At 39.9% G+C, this 22,842-nt stretch overlaps 1 protein-coding gene across 3 annotated transcripts in view; it reads right to left on the minus strand.

Moving 5' to 3' along the window:
• The window catches only part of TBL1X (transducin beta like 1 X-linked), a 206,258-nt gene that overhangs the window by 144,869 nt on the left and 38,547 nt on the right, over positions 1-22,842 (minus strand). The window contains exon 2 of one of the 3 annotated variants that reach the window (XM_072849511.1): positions 10,023-10,085. The exons of the other annotated variants lie outside the window; for them this stretch is intronic. The gene's annotated coding sequence lies outside the window, so the exon portion shown is untranslated. The remainder of the gene's footprint in view (positions 1-10,022; positions 10,086-22,842) is intronic. 3 annotated transcript variants of the gene reach the window in all.

The following is a 22,842-nucleotide window of genomic DNA, read 5'->3' on the forward strand; positions in this document are numbered from 1 at the left end:
ATCTCTTGACTATATCAACTCTTATGGCCCCAAATTGTCAGCAATTTAGCAATTCAGATATCCAGCTTTTCTAACAGCTGGATAACCAGCTTTTTCTTTTTTTCCCTGCAAAAAGACTGGGTTTTATTTGACCAGTTCTACATATATATATATATATATATATATATATATATATATATATTTAGACTCAGCACAACCTTAATGAAAGAGTTTTCTGTGAGAAACCTCATGTAAATTCAACCTAGTAGAAGGTGGGATTGCATGATTTAGGTATATTTCCTCACTTGTTTTTAGGAGTACAAACAGACAGCAACACAGTTAAGGCTTTGTTAGCCACACATTTAAGCTACCTTAAAACTGTTAACATGTGACAAGAAAATCCTACTTATTCAATTACCACTTTAAAAACTGAAAGAAGGTTTGTGTACAGGTGCACTGTCACTTAGTTAAGGAGGAGCTGAAAAAATAGTTATTCTACTTTCTCCTGGCACTAGTATAAATTAAAGAAACATTTTCAAAATGTGCTATTCAACCATATGGAATCAATTTTTGCAGACATATGGAGCTCCAGTTAAATAAGTGTGGCTTTGCCGACACAAAAGTCCACCTGCACACATTCAAATTTTCCAGAATTAGACCATCTAATTTAGAGCAGCCCATCTAACAATAACAAAGTAGAAGAGCAATGCATTTGATATGACACAACCACTGAAACTAGTCTCTTTAAATAGTAATCACAGCCTTACTTTTGACCATGGTCAAAATATATCCAGATTAGAAAGAAACCAAAGATGGAATTAGTTCCCCTAAAATACAATTACAATTACATCAGATCAAAAGAAAATTATTTAATTATTTTTCATCTTCTCCATCACGCAAGTAAATGTATAATTGAAAAAGTAAGCAAGGTACAGCTTTTCAAAGAAGATTTCACCAGAAATCAATGGAAATTTAAAAACTGACTGTAATTGTGCTTCCTAGTTTTTAAGTCTTCTTTTCACATTGTGCATCCAGGGTAAATATATGGGAAGTGTGCATTTAAAAAAACCAAAAGTCAATAAGCTATATATAAAAGCTAACATCCTCACAACCCTAAAATCTTAAACTAAGAAAGGTGTCCAGTGAGGTGGAAACTAATTTTTAAGGTAAGCACTTCAGAAGCCCCCATTTTTATTTTTATTTTGGAAGTATTTGGAGTTAATTGGGCCCCCTTGTTCATATCTAGTCTGCCTGGCTTTTTATTAGGTGATGACATGCATTGTTTTTCTACAGGACCCTGACCTCATTCAGTGAATACAGTAGCTAGAAGAAAAGAGAGTACTGAAAATCTAAACATTAACTGAATTACGTATGGCCACAGCACAGATAACAACAGATTGCATTACGGTCCCCTGCGAAGTACGTCATATGATCCCCACAGTCTGTGAACTTAAAGAATGAAACTTTTGAATTAGGAGCATTACAAACTTCAGTGTTCAACCAGAGATTCCTAAAACTCATTTATCAGAGTACTTAGCCTTATATAATACTTTAATTTTCTGGGGAGGCTGTATTCATCTGCCTTAACTAGGTGACGCATCTTTCCTTTCTTGTAGCACATTGCCCCATCCACTACCTGTCTAAAAGTTTCTACAACAGATGAAAGCAAGTTTTCAAAGAACTGTCTCCTTTGCTGCACTGTTTTCGTACACTTCTGGTCCAGTAGAAAAGACCATACAATTCTGAGGTCATATAATTTACAACTATATCATAATGCCATCATGCATATGTCCAAGGGAGCTCAGTTAACATGTTCTAGATAACCTGAATTCTTCACCTTCTCAGCTTTGCAGTACTTGTTTTTAACTCCAATAACATGCTTCAATACAGCTTTCTGAGCTTGGTTTAATTTCCAGCTCTTTTAAAGACAGTAACTGTTGAAAAGGAGAAGCTCCATCTTGTTCAATGCAGACACCCAGAGTCTCCCTCAAAACCTGGCCACCCTTCCTTCTCATCCAAGTTGTACCATTGCCAATCCTGGGGACATGTGCCACCACCCCCATCACACTCCTTGTCATCAGGCTCAGTCTCCTACTTCTGATCTCAGTCCTGTCTCCCTGCCTCTTTAGAGTAACTGCTTCATTCTCATCAACTTCATTATACGATATATTGCTCCCTCCCCACAACCAGAATCCCATTGCCCATTAGCTCCCAGCTCTCATATACTAGTTTTCCTTTTAATCTCAGCATCGTCTCTCAGCTTTCTGTCCCCTTCACAGATCTGTTAGCTCTTCCGCACTGCTTTTCACCTTCCAATGGTTTTCCCACTGCTTTACTCTCCCAATCAGCCTCCTGCATTTGCCTCTTGCCCTGGCAATTTTTAGATTTATTCTCAACAACCAACTCCCTCTCTTTTCCATATTTCCTTTCCTGGTTCCTACACAGGCTTTGTGATTAGTGTGCCATAGCCATGGCTGCTGTGCTTTGTGCTGAACTCGCTTCCAATGATGGGCATTAAAGATCTGTACAAAGGCTAATGAGCAGGAACACTTCATTTCAGGATCCCAGAAGGACCTGGGCAGAAGACAAGCCAGACCAGCACTGCTCTCTGTGCAGGAGTAGAATTTTAGGCATTTGAATCCCTCACTACTGAAAAACAGACACCTACATATATTTAGATGTCAAGGCAGCTGGATGAAGGCTTTGTGGACTGTAGGTACTTCAGTCTTGATGTTAGATTAACACCATCTACTCTTTTAATTTTTTTTTTTAATCATTCTACAGAGAACCCAAATAAAGTTAGATAGTCTAAATCTCAATCTAAACTCGTTCTACATTTCAGTTAATAAAGAATTACTAGTACTTCTTTAAGCCATTCTTTCTGAAGACAAAACAGCCCTTGATTCAGTCAAGTATATTAAGTATTGGGGGGAGGAGGGAGGAATGATTTTTAATTAAGAACGGGGTTTTCTTGGCACTGTTTACCAAGGCTAAGTGAGTTTATCTTTATTCCCCTGGAAGAAAGTAGATGATAGCATACCTTCACCTATTTTCACCAGAAAGCACAAACCAACCAAAGACATCTTCCTGACTGGTCTCAATCAGCCCCCCTTTTTGTGGGGGAGGGACTTAAGGGGGTTAAGGCTGAATTTAAGATGATTTTATACAGTTGGGAGAGGTTGTTACCCCCAAGATGTAAAATAATAAAGCAAATTAAAAGACATTTGATTGACTGCATAAGTCCTATTTTTAGAATAGTTTCAATAGTTGGCTTGGTAGCAAGAGAGTCTGTATCAACAGAATATGAACTAAATCAACACAAAGAGAAGTCAGAATTATGTAATAAATTCAAATACGATAAGAATTTAATTAAGAACATTCTTCCCACCTTTGAATACATAAAAATAGTTCTTTGGATTACGTCATGACATCACCCTTATTTGTAACAGGCATCTTTTGAAAAGAAGAGGTAACACAAACCTTAATATAATTAGGTGATCTCAGCTTCTTGGTATCAATGAAAACTAACAGCTAGCCGTAGGATTGTTCCTAACATGGATTTACATATCAGTATCCTAAACCTGTCAGCTCTCCCACTAATCTGCCTTTCTACCTCATTTTTTCTTTTCCCATATTTTATAAATTCTCCTATCTCACACAACTCCTCCTCTTCCATTCATCTCCCTACGTTTGTTCCTTCCTCTTCCCCATAATTTCCTCACTGAAATACAACCAAATTTCAAATAATGAAGAATGCAGTTGCCTTTCTGCACACTATAATCAGTACTTCAGGGGCACAACACCCATGTGCTGCAAATGCTGCAGGAGCTTTTCCTTAGCATTAATACAATTCATTACTGGTGTATCAGAGAGGTGAATGTAGAAGAAAATACTAAAATGGTGTAAGTGAAAACTTTAAGATTAATCTTTCACATTACTTTTGTAATTAGCTTCCTAAGATTTATAATCTTGTTTGGTGTAACCTGTATGTTGATTGCCCAGAAGACAGAAGTTCTGGCAAAATAAAAATCTAGAAGGGTCACACTGGATTTAAAACCGGATCTGTTGTTAACTGTTATCCTCAGCTTATTCTCAGTATTATTCCCCCTTCTTCCATCCCCACCTCATTCAAATACACACAGTGTCACATTTTCATGGCACACTTAACATGCCATTTTGCTTCACGTGCTGGTAAATTTCTCTGTGCTTAAGCCTTGCGTTTCTTTCCCAAGAACAGCATTTGCACTATTTCTAAATAGTGCAAAAAGTCACATAGCTTTTCTTCATTTTTTCTTTTGAACTACTATACTTCCCCTTCTCATGACGATAAAACAGTAGTTGGTCACATCACTCCTTTTCTCTAACAGAGCAGCAGATCCAGGCCCCTCTTCCATCAAATGCAAAGCCATCCCTTCAGGGTGACAACAGGGGTCTCAGTTCTCTCTTGTCTACCTTTGTGGTCTGCTGCCGTCCAAAATCCTACTCCTCCCAAAGAACTAATGGGGTCTGTTCCTGAATCCCTCAATGTGCCACACACTGAAGTACTTGGGAGGCTGACCAGTGCATGTGTGTGTTTGCAAGCATGTGTGAGAGAGCAGGAGCAAGTGCCTACTCAGGAGGGGAAGGGAGGCAGCCTCTCTTCAGGGTGAAATTTTCACATACAGCCTGGGAGGTTAAGCTCTAGGATTCTCACAGCCTGTAATAAAACTTGTGCAACTGAATCTCCTTCTTGATTTAAAAAACGCCTCAACCTCCACTGAAATGATATAGATTCAGTGAAGAAAGCACATATCCCTCCTATGCTGCTACTGTACTACCGAGTGGCCATTTAATAACAGCATACTTTACTTAATGAGTACAGATGAATGATTGAGTGCTAGAAGGTGCCTGCTGAAGAGGAATTTCTATTACATCTTGATTCTTCCAATATAGAAACTAAAAAGAAAAAATAACCCTCTGATTTATCCAAAATACAGACAGTAGATTGAAGTTACTTTTTATATTTGAATAACAAATTATGGATAATATTTATGTATACTACAAGGCAGCCTTTCAACAAATGTTTTGTGTGTCTGATATATAAAAATTAAGTATAAATACAATATCATCAATGAATGTACTATTTACAAATAAATCACACGTGCCTTTGTTGAGCCACACTGTGTTAAGTACACTTTAATGCTGAAAGTAGTATCTAATTATCTTTATTTGACCCCAAATCCAACAGGGAAATAAAAATGTTCAAAATACTTGGATCTTGCTGATAAGCACTCAACATTAAAAGGTACCTGTCAGGATAATGTAAGATGGTATTTATTCTTATTTCTTCTGAAGAGGTCTCAAACAGTTACACCAATATATTTCATGTTGTACTATCTCTTGTTCTTTAGTTTGGTATACTGCCTGCTGGTGTTAAAGGTAGAATGAGATTCAGTCATCAGTATGGCCTGACCCCGCAAATCCACCACTGTCACATCTCACGGAGGAAGCAGGGCTGTTAATATGAATCATGCCCTTGGAACTAGGCTTCAAAACCTAAATAATCCAATGGCTGTAACTCATACAGAAGCCAATTATCACTGGTGATCCTAGGCATTTCTCAAAAGTTGGCACTCTCAGTCTCTCCTATTCATCAGCATGTTCGCATTTGTTTGCTAGTTAGGGTAACAGCAATGTAAATATGTGTGACTATTAGTAGCATATTGATATTGAATTTAAAAAAAAAAAACAAACCAACACTGATAAAACTGACCAAAAAGACATAAAATAAATTTCAGTATTTGCCTCCACTCGCTTTACCAAATCCTTCTCCTCTGTTTATTTTCTCTTCCTGATCATGAGCTCCTGGCATCCCTCGTACTGCGGTGTTTACATTCTAGTTTCCATCACCAGTGACATTAAAAAGACGCTTCGTTCACTCACACATACCTCCTTGCCAGAAAGGTCAAGAGAATAATTTACAAATGAAGGTCCATCATTTTCCCCCACAAATTACCCGTATGAAACCAAGAATTGCCCCATCCTGTGCTACTGGCTGCATTCAACAGCCGCATCTCATCATGTCAACAAGTGCCTGTGCCTCTCCAGGACCCACATGACTGAAGGAAAATAGCGATTCTTACCATCTAATGGTTTCTGGGCACAGAAAATTTACCAGTATAATGGTGACAGAATCATACACTGCACTAATTTAAATCTTCCATAGAATCATAGAATGCTTTGGATTGGAAAGGACCTTTAAAGGTCATCTAGTCCAACCCCCCTACAAGAGCAGGGACAACTTTAACTAGATCAGGTTGCTCAGAGCCCCATCCAACCTGACCTTGTCTGCCCAGGGAAGTGGTTGAGTCACCATCCCTGAAGGTATTTAAAAGATGTCTGGATGAGGTGCTTAGGGACATGGTGTAGTGGTGGACTTGGTAGTGTCAGGTTTACGGTTGCACTTGATGATCTTAAAGGTCTTTTACAAACTACACAATTCTGTGATTCTGTTTCCAGAGATGGGGCTTCCACTACCTCTCTGGGCAACCTGTTCCAGTGCCTCACCACACTCATTGTAAAAAATTTCTTTCTTACATCCAGTCTAAATCTGCTCTCCCTTAGTTTAAAACGATTGCTCCTTGTCCTGTCTCCTTGTCCTTTCTAAAAAGTCTGTCCCTGTCTTTCCTATAGGCCCCCTTTAAGTACTGGAAGGCTGCTGTAAGGTCTCCCTGCAGCCTTCTCTTCTCCAGGCTGAACAACCCCAACTCTCTCAGCCTGTCCTTGTAGGAGAGGTGCTCCAACCCTCGGATCATTTTCGTGGCCCTCCTCTGGACTCGCTCCAACAGCTCCATGCCCCTCTTGTGCTGAGGGCTCCAGAGCTGGACGCAGTACTGCAGGTGGGGTCTTACCAGAGCAGAGTAGAGGGGCAGAATCACCTCCCTCGACCTGCTGGCCACGCTTCTTTTCATGCAGCCCAGGATACGGTTGGCCTTCTGGGCTGCGAGCGCACATTGTTGGCTCATGTCCAGCTTTTTGTCCACCAGTACCCCCACGTCCTTTTCCCCAGGGCTGCTCTCGATCACATCATCCCCCAGCCTGTATTGAAACCGAGGATTGCCTCGACCCAGGTGTAGGACCCTGCACTTGGACTTGTTGAACCTCATGAGGTTCACACAGGCCCACTTCTCCAGGTTGTCCATGTCCCTCTGGATGACATCCCATCCTTCTGGTGTGTCAACTGCACCACTCAGCTTGGTGTCATCTGCAAACTTGCTGAGGGTGCACTTGATCTCGCTGTCAATGTCACTGATGAAAATACTGAACAGCACCGGTCCCAGTGCGGACCCCTGAGGGACACCACTCGCCACTGATCTCCATCTGGACCTTGAGTCATTGGCCGCTACCCTCTGGATGTGACCATCCAACCAATTCCTTATCCACTGAACAGTCCACCCATCAAGTCCGTATCTCTCCAATTTAGAGAGAAGGATGTTGTGGGGGACTGTGTCAAAGGCTTTACAGAAGTCCAGATAGATGATATCCGTTGCTTTTCCCATGTCCACTGATGTGGTAACTCCATCGTAGAAAGCCACTAGGTTGGTCAGGCAGGACTTGCCCTTGGTGAAGCCATGCTGGCTGTCTCAAATCACCTCCCTGTCCTCCATGTGCTCTAGCATAGCTTCTAGGAGGATCTGTTCCATGGTCTTCCCAGGCACAGAGGTGAGGCTGACAGCTGGGTAGTTCCCAGGGTCCTCCTTTCTACCCTTTTTAAAAATGGGCACAATGTTTCCCTTCTTCCAGTCACCAGGGACTTCACCTGACTGCCATGACTTTTGAAATATTGTGGAGAGTGGCTTGGCAGCTACATCAGCCAATTCCCTCAGGACTCTGGGATGCATCTCGTCAGGTCCCACAGACTTCTATATGTTCAGGTTCCTCAGGTGGTCATGGACCTGATCTTCACTTACAGTGGGAGGGGCTTTACCCCCCTGGTCCCCAACATGTTGTCCATTGACTCGGGAGGGGTGAGGAGAGTGGTTGCCAGAGAAGACTGAAGCAAAAAAGCTGTTGAGTACCTCAGCCTTCTCCTCGTCTGTTGATACTAGGTCACCATTCTTGTTCATCAGCGGAGGTACGCTTTCTTTAACTTTCCTTTTCTGGTTGATATACCTGTAGAAGCCCTTCTTGTTATTCTTTGCATCCCTTGCCATGTCCAGGTCCAGCTGCGCCTTGGGCTTCCTGACCCCATCCCTACACAAGCGGGCAGCATCCCTATACTCTTCCCAGGTCACCTGTCCCTGCTTCCACTGCCTGTGCAGTTCCTTCTTGCTCTCTTGCTTGACCAGCATGTCTTGAATCAGCCATGCTGGTCTCTTCCCTTCCTTGCCTGATTTCCTACATCTGGGGACTGAGAGCTCTTGTGCTTTATGGAAAGCATCCTTAAAGATCTGCCAGCTCTGTTCTGCTCCCCTGTTGCTGAGTACCATTTCCCAGGGGGTCCTACTGACTAACTCATAGAAGAGCTGGAATTTTGCCTCCCTAAAATTTAGGGTCCTGACTATACTTCTCGCCTGTCCCATATCCCTCGTGACTGTGAATTCCACCAATGCGTGATCACTGCAGCCCAGGCTGCCTCCAATCTTGACGTCACTGATGAGCTCACCTGCATTGGTGACCATCAGGTCCAGTACTGCAGCCCCTCGGGTAGGGGTGTCTATTACCTGAGTTAAGAAGTTATCCTCAATGCACTCCAGGAGTCTCCTGGATTGCCTACAGCTTGCTGTGCATGAAGGGGTCTGGAGTGGGGTTTTTTTTTTGGTAATAAATAGTTTTTTGGCTTAACAACCTTCATCCAAAAGAAGCCAAGCTCACCTTGAAACATCTTAGTAGAATAAAAGGATTTTAGTGTTATGGCTATAGCAACTATAGTCTGGCTGATGCTAGTTAACTTGCTCACACAGACAAGTCCTAAAACTTTTCAGCAAACAAGTGATCTGGGTTTATACTTTGCACAGCCTAAAGCCAATGTAGTTAACATTTCTTTGATCCTTGAGCTTCACACTTCAGAGGGCTGCAGGAGAGAGGAAGTGCTGGAGGCCTGATAGTTTCAGGAACCATTAATTATAGGAACTCATCATGAAGGGCATTGCTAGAAGTTCGCTTCAGACCATCTGAAAGTATTAGAGATAATCCGATGGTTTAAATACAAACAGCACAGTTGCTGTCACAGAGCTGTCCATGAAAGAAAAGGTCTCGGTCCTTTTTTTCCCCCAGACTGACAATCTGTAAGGTGTTGAACAGGAAAGAAATTTACCACAGTATAAGCCCTTTCCATTAAAATGTATTCCCTAGCATGTTTTTCGTGTTTGATCTCAAAGTAAATTATAAATTACATCCATTTTTTAACTGTCCACTATTCTATAAATATTATGGCTAAAATTTTCAAAAGACTGGCTATTAAATTTAGTCAGCAAAGTTAAAGTACATGCTTTTGAACTCATTTGCAAAACAGAATTCATCCTAAATGGGATTTACAGTCTTTTTATGGGAAAAACCAAAAGCAATATTCCACTGGCCCCAATTATAAAATTAATGAGCTGTTCAAAATTATTTGTCTCCTTTTCAAATAATACCACGTATTTGTGGTATAAAACCACATGGCAAGTTATTGGTAGAAGCAGGAATAATATCTTACTTAACTAGTTCACCTTCCTAAGTGTTCTCCACTGCCTAACAATGTATTTTATAAATATTCAGGTTTATATTATAGTGGTTCCCTATAAGCATCTATTTTTTATTATGACAATAGTTACCTGAAGCATAGAGCCCTCTTCACAGTCAGCTGAATGTTAGGTGGCACGATATGGCCTGAGCCCAAAAATCCCAATAATGTAAGAAGTTAGATTTTACTTTTTAATCTAGCCCTCCAATGAAATGCTGAAAAGAAACTTTCTCTTTAAATCCTGTCCGGAATAAAATCTAGAAAGCTGTAGCCCATCCTTTACCAGCTGCTTTTTCACTTACTAATTTAAGAACAACACTTCTTCCTGTTGCACACTTACCAGGAAGCAGCTATGCCATGAATGTGTTATAAACACTACGCGTGTCTCAGGCTGCAGGACTTTCTGAAAAACAAGACAACCTAATGGAAGCGCTGCTCTTTATCATCCTCTACTTCCCGACCACGTTCTGGTTACTCAATTCAATACCAATGTTACAGCTTGTGAAAGAATTTCACATCTCTCTTTCCTTCCGTATTTCCCTTTTCAATCTGAGGTCTTTGATGATATGTGGATTTCCCTGGAAGTCCACTTTCTCACAGAAATGCTGCAAATGCAAAGGCAGAGGGATAACCAAACTGCAAGGCATCACTTACTGAAAACAATCCTTCTGGGGCATAGGAGAAGACAAATACGTATATTCTTAGGACAACATGACAGAAAAACTCCGCACCAAACAGCAAAGTTTGAGTAGCAGAAAGAATGCAACACCTTGTCTGGATCACCAACACGGCATTTCAATGTGTGCCTCTGCATAGTTCAGAGACACAGGATGGTCCCTTCCGGATGGATGTGCAACGGCAGGCAACCACACGATGAATATTCAGTTCTGAAGTTTCCATAGTATATCCACTCCATGTGCCCTAAACACCACAAAATGCTTCTCAATACCCTACAAAAGGCAAAATAGCTATAGGAAAGGCTATAATTATAGAGGACCATAGAGGGAGAGATGGAGCTTGAGAGCACTGTCTATAGCCTATGTCTTTGCAATAGCTGCCTATTTTTTTAACAATTGCCAAGTAACAACTTCTTCTAAAGATCACAAGAAGTGGACCATGCATCACACAACAAAAGGGGATGAAAATTACCTATTTTATCCTCTGTTTCCTCAGGGGGAGCCATTCATTCCTGATCCCAGACCTTGTAATCAGTTCCATGGTGAATGTGAGAAGATGGGGGGTAGAACAGGGGACATGTAAAATAAGTAGTTATTAAAGGGTTTGGGAGGAGAGCAGAAAAAGCATACTTCTTATCCACAAGCAACCACTGGAAATGCTGAAGCACATTGTTAGTGCCAAATAAATATAATGAAAACTAACAATTTCAGCCTCGCTTCAGACCCCTCAATACTTCAAATCCAAAGACTCGTCTCATATAAACTCGTCTCAACTTTCTATAGTCATTCCAGAATAAAATCTCCTCTGCAGCTTACTAAACTCAAGCTTAAAAGTGTTCAGGTTCTTTGCCCCACTGTCCTGTTCAGAAGAAATGGTGAAGAAAGTTCTTACAATTTCTTGTCTAAATTCATTCAGGACCAATTTATAATATCAATACCAGAAAAAAATTAGTTATACTTTAGCTGAAACAGTTCTTCATTGCTGATGTTTACCCATAAATTTATTTACAAAGAATAACTTTATCCCTTCTCAACCTTCATTTGACTAAGTTAAATGACAAAAGCTTTCTAATTCGCTCTGTGAAAGGTAAGTACTCTGTAACTCTGATCAGCCTAGTAGCCTTTCTTTGCACCTGTTCCAATTTAAGTCCATCGTTCTGTTCACTGTAAGGGAAAAACGTTGGACACAATATTCCAAATGAGGTCTCAGGAAGGTTTTGTGAAATGCTATTAGCGTTTCTCCCTCTCTCTACAAAAATATCATGTCTAATGCGTTGTAGAGGCACATTAGCCTTTTTCATAGCTGCATCATACTGGTGGCTTAGAGCCATCTTAGTAGCATTATCATAGCACTTTACCTAATTCAGACTGCTACAACCATTAAATCATCTACACAACATCCTATGATGTTAACAGATGTTCTTCTCATTTTAAATATTTGCATATCGAGATAAAGACTAGCATGACCTGTCTGAGACCAGACATTGGGGGCTCTCAGAGCTGAATTAGCAACTGAGACTTTCTGATTCTTAATCCTAAATATACACCTTCAAACACTAGCAGCAAACACATAAACTACACAGTGCACAGTAATAAGGGTACTCCTGTTACTCCATGCCAAATGCCCGTGCCTGCACTCAACAGCTGCTTCTAAATGGATGGCTATAGATGGCCACTTCTCTCCTCTACCACGTAATTGCATTAGCCTGCTGAGGAGCCACACAGAAGATACCCAGAAAGGCCAAACCTCCACCCACCTCGACATGGGGGTGGTCTCCCCACTGCTTGCTCTCATCTTCATGTCCTCAGCTGGCACTGAAAGTGCCTTTTTGTGGTGATCCTATCTAGACAAGCCTCTGGATGTTAGACCACCTCCTCCCACACATACTTGCTCTTAGTTGCCAGAGCAAAAGGTGCTCAATTATAATCACTTCTACCAAAGCTCATGTTTACACTGATATGTTCTCCTGAAAAATGTTTTCAGGATTCTGAATTTATAATTTGAATGCTCTTCTTCTTCTAAAATTCAGATCATACTGAAAATGACAGGTCACAATAAAAAAATCTAAAAATGCAGGAGCACAAATCCAAAGAGTAATGATGGACAAAGGAGCTGACTGGTACCAAGCAAACAGCTTGGCAGTTCCTGCACAACATAGTGTATTGTAGCTACTCACATCATAGTGTTAATTTCACAATCACAATCAAATACTCCTAAGGCTACTAATAAAAACCTATCTTTGTGAAAAGTTTGCCTGGACCATGAACATCACTAGAACCAGACAGAACATGAATTACTTTCCCTTAAAGCTCGAGATCTCTTGATTGCCTCAGAAATGCCATGCATGTTTTGCAGTTGCAAAACATACTTTTTGCAGTTGCAAAAAATACTTTTTCTTCCAAGCAACTAGCAGAGCGAGCACTGGCCCCTGAGCTAAGACATGGGAGTCTTTTTCTGTAAATAAAGCAAGCATTCTAGTCAAGCAACAGACTACCACTTCTTCTCAGAAAATACATATCAGTTATACTTGAATTTGGTTTCTCTTTTTCACCCATTATCACATGTATACCTTAACCATTTCCCATTTAGATCTGTAGTATGAGCTATCCTCCACAGATGAACGTATTACCGGTGAGGTAAAAGCTCACAAATATCTAAGGCAGATCGGATGGCTTCTGCTAGTACCTTGTGGTGCAAAAGTCAGCGTCAGTAACAGTGCTGCACTAAAACGAAAGAGCGTAGCTGTGTAAAGCCTCGAGCATTACCTCATAGAAATCGTAGACTAATATAACTCACTACATCACTTCTACAGATGAAATATATATACCTTCCAGATATTTATGTTTTCAGAGCACTTTCATGCATCACTGAAGGAAGGTATGGACCAGAAACAACTGAATTGACATGACCTAGCATGCTACCGCTGGTCAGCCGAGCTGAGTCGGTTACAACTAGGGACAGATATTCTTCACAGTTAGCTAACTGCCCAGCAGTGGGGAAAAAATAACTCCAAGGTGGCTTAAGCGCATGTCTTTTACTTTACAACTGAAAGGATGAAAAAGCCATCATACAGCCAGTTATGCCAAGCCTGATGATGACCCATCTCATACGAAGCTGCAGTAACACCCAGCATTTTATTAATCTGCAGTAGCACAATTTGGCCCAGGCCGTAAAGGTGGTTTTCTGTCCTGTGCCACACACACTCATTAGCTAGATGTGAATGTATCATTTGGCCCTTTTGTTTTTGATAATGGAAAAGGTTATGCTTCACTGAAATTGCAGATAAATATCAGGCACAATTCTGGTTAGGTTCTTGGTCTATGACACATGGAATATAAAATACATGACTCAGTGCACGCTTGACTTTTTCTGACAAAAAGTAAGTAATTTGAAAACCAGGACAACTATCTCCTGCTGTTTGCAGTTGGGATCTACATGAATAATATTTATACATTAAAATTTCAGAGTCCATGAATCTGATAAAAAAGAAGTGTATTTTTTATTTCTAATATGGAATCTGCATGCAGAAAACTAGCATGATTTAAAGAAGATTTCAAAAACTATTTTATTTGAATACAAATGCATGTACCTCTTGTAAAGTCCTACCAGCATAATCTACTCACATTCCTAACTGGAGAATATACATGCCAAGTTACATTTGCAAATAAGGCATACAGTTTGCATGTATACAAATACATACCGAAATCTTTGTATGTATACATGGTAAAAGAAACATTGCAGTTTGCAAGCAAAAATGAGCAGGCAGTGTTTCAAATTGACAATGTGGTACGGTGTTATCAGGAAGGACAAGAATTAAAGTCATTTACAGTAAATTACCCATATGGGCCAACGATGATACACAGTTACGAGACTAAATTAAGGAAGTTTGCATTGCTGCCTTATAGTGCTTGATCTTTCAATTAATGTCTCAAGAATACTAAATTATCTATATCTGAGCACTGTTTCATTTTGATGTTAGCATGAAAGAAACAGGGTTTTTTAAATCACAACACAGTTGAACAGATTCAATTATCGTCAATACTTCAATTTCTAGTCACTAAGACCCACTTATCCCTTCTGACTGACCTCACCACTTTACCTTTTAATCTTTAGAATCTTATATATGAAAACTATCAGAGTAAGGAAAAAATAAAGCACAGGCACAACACAGAGCCTGTGTCTACATTAAAGAGCCTAACTCCCTTCAAATTCAGTGACTCTAAAGCTCCTAAATATATGGTTATCTTACAAGCACATTCCTTTCTAACGGACAGTGAAGATTATCTTGCAATTAATGTATTTTGTGAATGCAGCATGTATGTATTTGTATGATGTGAGAGAATGTATATGTATGGCACAGGATAAGGACTCAGCATATGCAAATGTCAGGTGGGATAATAACCTGCAAACCAGAAACAAGACAGTGTAGTTAATGGCCATAACACGGAAGCAAGAAACTACAGGAGGAGCACTTGAAAATTTTACAAGTAGTATTTTACCAGGTTTGCTAGGGGCATCACTTCAGTGATACTTTTGGCTTGAGTTTCCTCTAACTTTGATCAATTTACAGTAAATTTAAATTTGTTCAGAAGATCAAAAGCAAAACACACAAGACCGGAATTACTTCCTTCAGTTTATTGTCTTGCATTTTGCATCAAAGCAACAGCATAGGCAATCAAGATTTCCTACAACTACTCATGCCACACATAGCCATTGAAGTTCTCCATACAGAGTAACCAACCAGCTGGCCACTCAGATACTGAGCAGTAGACTATAAACTAGGTCTCCCATATTTTTGGGGGGCATTCATGACATCCCAGTGAAAATATTCAGTATTACCAATTAAATTAATATCACAGGTAATGTCTGGCAAGGTTGCCCACATTCAGAGTTTGAAACCAAAGCATGCTGAACCTCTACACCATGGAGATCTAGCCACTTAGGAACACATTACAGCTGAGTATAGGGAAATACATTGAAAGTACAGGGAAGTTTCCACAGAACAGAGTACCTGATATTTAACACACAAAGTTGGCTGTTGAGATAAAAAGTTACAGCTTTGTTGAAAGATCAGTAGAAATATTTGCATGACTTCGAAACTGAGTAACTCCTAATATGAATTGGTGGGACCTAAACACCTGCTGATGTAGTTCCAGCCAAACGGTGCAGTATTTCTTGTTAGTATATGAGAGCCAGAGTATTAAACTACACTAATCTAATGAAAAGCAGAAAGTATCCGTGTGGAAGAATAAACATTTTAAAAATAGAATTTTATATTATATTTTTTATTATATTAATGTAGGACCTACTGATGAAGAAATAAAATAATAAAAAAGGTAATTTCATAGGAATTTTAATCTGTGTATATTTTATTTAATAGACTCCTGTGGTGCATGTCAGACTAAACAGCCCAGTCAAGACCTCTGAAAATTAGTCTAGACATGAGAAGAGGCATATTCTGCATAGTAAGAAAGACTTCTGAAAGGCTTTGAAAAGAAACACTGGAGAATTCTTAGTGTTTCTGATAAGGCATATAGGAGTGCTTTCTCCTGAAGTAATTCTCTATATAAAGAAAAAACAGATTTTAAAGCATGACTGTTGGACACCTTCACACTTCTGAGCGCCAACGATTCTGCTCATGGATTTCTTACTACATGCAAATGAGTCACTATTCACCTCAGCAATCTCCATGTCAGTAAAAATGCTTATCTGAGCAAATTTCACGCATGCTTTCATGTTTGCAGGATTAGGTTTTTGGTTTGCGGTTACATGACATACAGGTCAAACATCTACTCAAAAAAATACTGGCCAGAAAAGGTTATGTTATCTACTTACAGCAACAGAAAAAGGATGCAAGATACTAGTTATTTGCTTCAGGACCTCTATGACTCCCTGATGACCAAGCATGCTAATGGCAGTCTACATCACAATTATCCTAAACATCAATACACAACAATAAAACAACCAATGCCATCTGAAAGAGCTACACTTTAGTGCAATTAACACTCAAGCATCTCTTACAGGTATTAAGTTCCCTGAAAGCATCGGTAAATAACTTAAGATACTTACACGCAGAAGAGCTTTAAAAAGGAGAGATTTCTAATTTCCCTGAAATGTCACCTGCACTAGAGACTACTGGCCAGACACCGCTCTGAGTCAATTCCACCCAATCTCAGATACTAAGTCAAGGTTAGAATACTAATATAGTCACAAAAGATAGTAAAAAACCAAAACAATGTATTGTTTTCAGGTAACTCCTGTTGAGATTGGGAAAGGCAAATGTGAAAAAAAAAAAAAGAGAGCAGAAAGACTCACTCCAAATTACTTCACTGCGCAATACCCACATTCATTTCAACATACAGAGAACACTGAAATTTTTCAAGGGAAACTTGGTAAAAGCAATTACCAACAATACGATGTTTTTTCCATTAAAATTTCTTCTTTTAAAAACTTTGAATATTTTTAGTGCATTATTTTTAATAGATTTTGTTTCAGCTTTGGATTCCCATCTTCTAAGTTTCCTCCTCTCAAGGACGCAGGGAAAAGCGAAAGTAAGCAAAATGCTTAGAAACAGCGTAAGATAAAAATTTTAATCAAGGGTTTAAAATTTCTATCCTATTAAATCCCAAGGAAATTAGATTTTTTTTTTCCTTTGCAGCTATTGCAGCTATTTTATCCTTTGCAGGAAGTATTTTTGCATGTTGTCAAAACAGCCCTTACCAAAATATTTGCAGTCTAACAGTCATGTTGATGCCGTCCAGTTTGAAAGAAAGAATAGGTGACTTGACTTGTGTTCAACACACAAGCAGAGACCCTAACCACACCTGCAAAAAGCAAACCAAAGAAAGAAACCCCCTTATTAAAGTGATGGTATTACCATGTGACATTATAGTTGCAACTATAATCAGTTTCAAAATAACAAGGGGACCTTCTTCACCTCAAAGAGTGTGCGTATTGTGGTTAAGATCTTACTGGGCAAGTAGAAACAGAGAATTCCCCATGATCTCTGATGCTCAGCTTTCCACACATTTTCATCAGTACTGCATCGAAGTCTATGTCAGCTAACTCCCTCTCCAGAGCTGCTGCAGAACTCCACTGACTTCAGGTTTCACCTTTTCCTACTGTGGCCCTGATTTATAGAGGACACTCTTGCAAAGAGCCACAGTTTCTCCAGTGACCTACTCTGACAGCAGGTGGTCGAGCCCTGGAAGACATTGTCTGCCATTCATTACTTATTGGCTCTTCAGAACAACAGAAGTCCAGCTGGGGAGAGTATTTGGAGAGAAAACGCAGGCTCAGTCAGTGGTCAAGAATTAAGAATCAACAGTTTACTAAGAAAGGCAACCTCCCAGAAAAAAAGAGTGAAGTTTTGAACATTACATATGAAATGAGCACTGCTTCACATATTGCAGCACCGTTGTTTATCAAGACACAGTATATGTTTATATGGGACCAGTTTAATCCCAAATGGAAAGGGAAAAAGGGAAATATGAGGTACCTGTAAACATCATTAATACTAGGGGCTGCAGCATAGTGAAAAAAGCAATAGGGATTCTGGCCAAAAGAGCTATCCTGACACAAAAGCTCTTATTTTCAGATCAGGCTGAGTTAAGAGCATATCTTTGTCACACAGCAACATAAATATTGCATGTGCATTCCTATACTCAGCCATCCCGTGCACTATAGATTAAAAGAAGCAGCCAGATATTAAGTCTATAAAAGAGTAATTTTCTTGACTGTAACATAAAAATAAACCAAAACAACCCATGGTGGAGAACAGGAAGAGATAAGTTTTCCTCTTCCAGTCATTTAATCCTTTGTTTCCTCTTTTCCTAGTACAAGCCTTGACAAAGGCAGTATATTAACCCACCACTTTGAGCACAGGCTCTCAATTGTTTTGGTAATGAATTATATGCCAAGGGTTCAGGGAATCTTGGAAACTAACACACACATGACGTTTTTCCACCAATGTCCTCTAATTAGCAACTCTTGATGGACCAACAGCACACAAGTTCAGAATGGTGAGAGCCTACAATATATACACGATACACTAAAGTGACACAGAGATACCGAAATTGCTAGCTCTCCAGGGCACAAACTAAAATACGACCTGATCCTGACACAGAATTCAAATAACAGATAATGGACGGATTTCTAAGGCAAGTAGGCAGCTGAAAACTCTTCTTGCTGTGGGACAGCCCTGCTAAAGCCTGGGAATGCTCACCTTGACCAAAACTGACAAGGCAGCCTTCTCCTACCCCACCCATTCCCTGGCAGCAGGGATTGGAATATATGGAAGCCAGGGCAGAGATCCCCCGGGCCTCTAATCTTTCAACTACATTGTGCTATCTAAGAAATATATCCTAGGGGTATAAATTAGAGCAAACCTTAGGCCACCGTGAGTTACAATTACTAAAGAAACTGCACAAGAGGAGCTTGCTGCCCGGAGTCGTGACTCTCCGCGTGGTACATCTGCTCTTCCAGCTACGCATGCCTCAGCGGCAGGAAAGCACCTTACGTCTATCACATCTATCATTTTAAAGGGGAGATTAGAGAAAAAAAAAATACTTGACTGATGCTCATTATGAACAACTATTACTTTGAAGATCTGTATTCAAACTACTGAAATTTACATTAAAAAATAAAGGTAATAAAGCCACATTTCTTTTTAGGAAGCTCAACAGGTGAAGAAATAGCACATCTCCCAACTTTAATCTCCAGTTTCACTATGTGACACTCAGAAGTTCTGATTTAATTGTAAAAAATGCTGCTGTCAAATCTGTTTTCAGTAACTGCTGGAAGCTTGCTTGTGTACAGAGGGCAACCTATCTTAGATCCCTCAGTGGAGCAAAAACAGTTCTTCATTTACTTGCTTCTTTGAACTTCTCCGATTTCTACTTTGCTAGTGCTGGCCCAGCATGGGGGATTTGTTTATTCTGCAGTGACAGCACTGTTCCCGCATCACATGTAACTCCCCTTTGGGCTGACAACCCATAGCAGCAAAGGCAGCTAAACAGCAATTGCTGTGCCAAAGTGTTCCCTACCTCAAGATCTCTCTACAGCTCCGGAGGGACAGGTTAGGTTAATATCCCCATACCTCTGTCAGCAAGCAGCAGAAGGTAGGTGCTTGTCCACACGTCACCGATGGTGGGGGCTAACCACACTCACAAAAGTTCCAGCACTTCCACCAGAGTTTCCTTAGTGTGGAAATCAAGGTGAAAGAGCTGGTGCGTGTTTAGTTTCCATCTAATACAGGTCAGGAGGTAGCTGGTATATGAACCCGGCTACCACCTCATGGCTTGGAAATGCTCCTCTGTCCACTGTCTTATTGCAGGAATTCCTTTCCTTTGCAGTCTATGCTTGCATGCTCTATTTACTTATATTTTCACTCCTGTTTCCTCGCTAAATACAGATCTTTTTTTGTGTCTAACGTCTTAATCACCTGTTTTAGTTCATCACCTTGATTTCCTGTTCCTTGCCAACAGGAATGATTATTCCTGCCCAGTGTTTTCAGCTTTCATCACAAGCCTAAATTTCAAGTAAGCATCACTGAAGTACATTTGATTTGCTGAATAAATGGTCCTTTTTGGTCACTGAATTCAATCTCTCCTGTCAGAGGCAACCACATCATATATTTACTTTCCTAAACTGATCAGTTGCATAATTATCAATGATAAGAAGCCAAAATCGGGGGTGGGGTGGGGGGGGTGGGGGTGGTGGTGTTGGTTTGTTTGGTTTTTTTTTAAACCCAACACTTTTATTTTCAAGATTTTCATCTGGAGATGACTGAAAATGCACTCTGTCCAAATGCATCTGATACTAGGTCAATGAGCTCTCAGCACTGTCTCCATTTCAGTGTCTCATTGTCAGTAGCAAGAAGAATTTCACCAGAGAAAAATACTGAGAAATGTCAAGAAACATCTCAGAGCACGGACTGTCAAAAGATCTCTTTATTAATGGAGGCTGCTCACATGAGTAAAGTTGTTGCTCACATGAGTAAAGCTGTAAGGTATTCAGGAGCCAGCACAGAAGGAGAAAATACATATACATACTCTGAACACTTCCCAGTCAGAAACGCGAATTAAAACTATTTCATAAATGCAAATGGATCTATACCATACACTCTCAGAAGCAAGTATTACCAGCAAAATTCTAATCCAATTATCAGCAGTAACAAAATATGTATATGCTGCACATTTTCAATTCATCAGACACAAAAGTGAATTTTATAGCCCATCAAATAACAAAAAAGAGGTATTGGCCATGTAGTTGAAAAAGGAAGATAAACAGAGGCTTAATAGACATGGATTTGAATTTGTCTAGAAAAGTATTTCCCTTGCGTTTTCACAACTGTTTGAGAGATGATAAATATTTAAATATCATTAATAAAAAGCCATTATTTAACTGACAGTTATGAACTTATACTCTGAATGTAAAGTCTTTGAGACAAAATAATTCTGTCCTAGCATGGCAAATGCTTAGTTACTAGTGAACACATAGAGCAACAGCAGAACACTTCACACTCAGCAAAGTTTGGAATAATATCATTCTGCTTCAGTAAGAATCTAGAAGTAAAAAATGGGATATTTAACAAGCTATGCAGGATTTATTACCTTCAAGATGTTAGTCTAATTTGCAAGATATAATCAGGTTTCCAAGGAACAATGCTAAAATGTAATAAAGGATCCAGATCTGATTCCTTAGCAACTCCTTCCATTTAATCATAAAAACAAGATAAATCCATTTTACCAAAAATGAAAAGATGGACTAGGCAGATAGGAAACGAATCAGTTAAGTACAGACATCAGAAACTAAAGTATGAGATGGCATACAAATCTTGTGGCTGACAGAGATAAATCTGTCAGATAAATACAGAAGAATTAGAACTGACACTAAAACTAAGGCTTGAGCAGAAGCTAGTACCAGTGCACACAGGAAGACTGAAGGAGAGATGTTTCAGACTTTTCTCCACTTTGAAAATCCCCTAGCTTTATTGATTTGTGTCACCACTTCATCATCATTTTTAAAATAGCGTATTTCAGAAAATACTATGTTCCTATAGACTGGTATTATTTGCATTGCTTGGCGGTGCATTCTGAAAAATAACAATATTCCAGTGTTCCTGTGAAATATCACACATATCAAGTTCAAAGGAGACCTTACATAACATACAATAAGCAAATGCAGTACTTGCTGTGAACACAAACTTGCTTTCTAGCAAGGGATGACAGCACAGTTTTCCTGTATCTCAAAATAAGGTACTCCTGACTTCTCAAATAAGGGTAATGTTTTCTGTGCCAGAAGTGCTAAGCAAATCAGGAGTAATTGTCAGTAAATTGTTAATGAAATTATTTGTGAGCCTGTTGCACTTTTTCTTCTCGGGAGAGCAACAAGGTCAGACAGTTGCTGCTGCTGGTGGTTGCCAAAAAGGTGTTTTTCCGTTCTCTGAAGACCACTTAAATGAACCATCCTCCAGCCATCCCTTTTCGTAGAATCATAGAATGGTTTGGGTTGGAAGGGACCTTAAAGATCCCCTAGTTTGAACTCCCCTGCCCTTCCACTAGACCAGGTGGCTCAAAGCCCCATCCAACCTGGCCTTGAACACTTCCAGGGATTTCCCACTGAGCCTTCACAGACGGTAGTGCACACATCACCCAGTCCTCACTCCCTCTCACACATAAAGTATAACTAACTATTCCTCTATGACTTGGAGAGCAAGAGGGCAAAAATTAACAAAGCAAGGAAGTTACTAACAAACTACTCTAATTCAAAAAGGTCTTTCTTGTAGTATGCTTAACCATCACAAGGAATACAATAGTGGCTACCATAGTTACTAACTCACTTTGTCATTCAATAACACTTTATAATGCCTAAGGACAACACGTAAAAGATTCAACATCTAAAACAGTTCCTCTCAGTAAAGTCTGATGATCAAGAGAGATGAAGGGAAGGGAATTTAAGAAAGGCCCATTAACAATTATTTGGCAAAAGGGGAAAACCATCAATGCATGCAAAAAAAGAGTGAAAAACTAGATAGAAAGAGTGATACACCTGATATTATTACAAATGAAGATTATACATTCAGCATTTTCTACCTCCTCCTAAACACCACAATTTTATCACAAGCGATGAGGTATTACAAGCTCAGCATTTCAGCCTACCAGAGGGACTAATTAAGACAGAATATTGGGTTTGCATGGCAAGGTTTTGGTAGCTGGGGGGGGCTACAGGCGTAGCTTCTGTGAGAAGCTGCTAAAAGCTTCCTCTACGTCCAATAGAGCCAATGCCAGCCGGCTCCAAGATGGACCCACTGCTGGCCAAGGTCGAGCCCATCAGAGACGATGGTAGCACCTCTGGGATAACAAATTCAAGAAGGGGGGAAAAAACCTGCACAACAGGAACTGCAGCCACAGAGAAAAGTGAGAATATGTGAGAACCCTGCAGACACCAAGGTCAGTGAAGAAGGAGGGGGAGGAGGTGCT

Source organism: Ciconia boyciana, chromosome 1, assembly GCF_034638445.1.
Source record: "Ciconia boyciana chromosome 1, ASM3463844v1, whole genome shotgun sequence".
In the NCBI taxonomy this organism is placed as follows: domain Eukaryota; kingdom Metazoa; phylum Chordata; class Aves; order Ciconiiformes; family Ciconiidae; genus Ciconia; species Ciconia boyciana.